This window comes from Triticum dicoccoides, chromosome 3B (assembly GCF_002162155.2).
Source record: "Triticum dicoccoides isolate Atlit2015 ecotype Zavitan chromosome 3B, WEW_v2.0, whole genome shotgun sequence".
Classification (NCBI taxonomy): domain Eukaryota; kingdom Viridiplantae; phylum Streptophyta; class Magnoliopsida; order Poales; family Poaceae; genus Triticum; species Triticum dicoccoides.
The window spans coordinates 324,216,641-324,217,457 of record NC_041385.1 but is presented as its reverse complement, the minus strand read 5'-3'; positions in this window follow the sequence as shown (position 1 = coordinate 324,217,457).

Genomic DNA, 817 nt, shown 5'->3' with positions numbered 1-817 from the left:
TAGCAGCAGTAGCGAAGGAATCGCTCCATCGGTTTCAGTTAACAGCCATCGATCGATCGCTCGGGTTCAGTAACGCGTAGCCTGCAGTGCAATCGCTCGGGTTCAGTTAGAGCCCAACGCCTCGCTTGGGTTCAGCTAGAGCCAATGCCTCGCACACACGCGCGTACGTACGAGAGAAACGTGCATCGCTCCGCCCCCGACCTCCCACCATAACCGGCAACTCCCGAAATTTTCCTCCCCCTCGCTTCTACCACGGTTTTTTTCGTCATGGACGGCCCAAAGAATGTCATGCAGCTGCGTCTCCAGCCCGCCCAGGACGAAAAGCTCATTTTCTATCATGATTTTTTTTCATGGAAGTAGGAGCCCACCACATCTATGATGATACCGGGTTTTGTCACAATTATCGTCATAGAAGTGTCATATGTATGACAGAAAAAAAAATTCGTTCGGCCGAAAATGTCACGGATGTGTCTTTTTTTTGTAGTGTAAAGGCCTAATCCAGTTTGAGGTGGTATTGCTTATGTCTCGATTACCAGGGAGCGATTCCGCTTATCCTAGCTTTCGATCTCTTTTTCCTTGCCCTGAACTGCCGCCGGGTCGTCCCTTTATATACATAGGTTGAGGCCCAGCGGCTCACGGAGTCTCGAGCTAGACTAAATATACTTGCCTTACAATATAAGTCATACACATATGGCGGTTTACCCCTACGGGCCTTAAGTCCCCCTTGGGCTTTAGGCCCTTGCTTCATGAACCGCCATCTTCGATATCCTCATGGGCTTTGTATTGATGAACCGCCGTAGGTATAACTCGGCCCCTC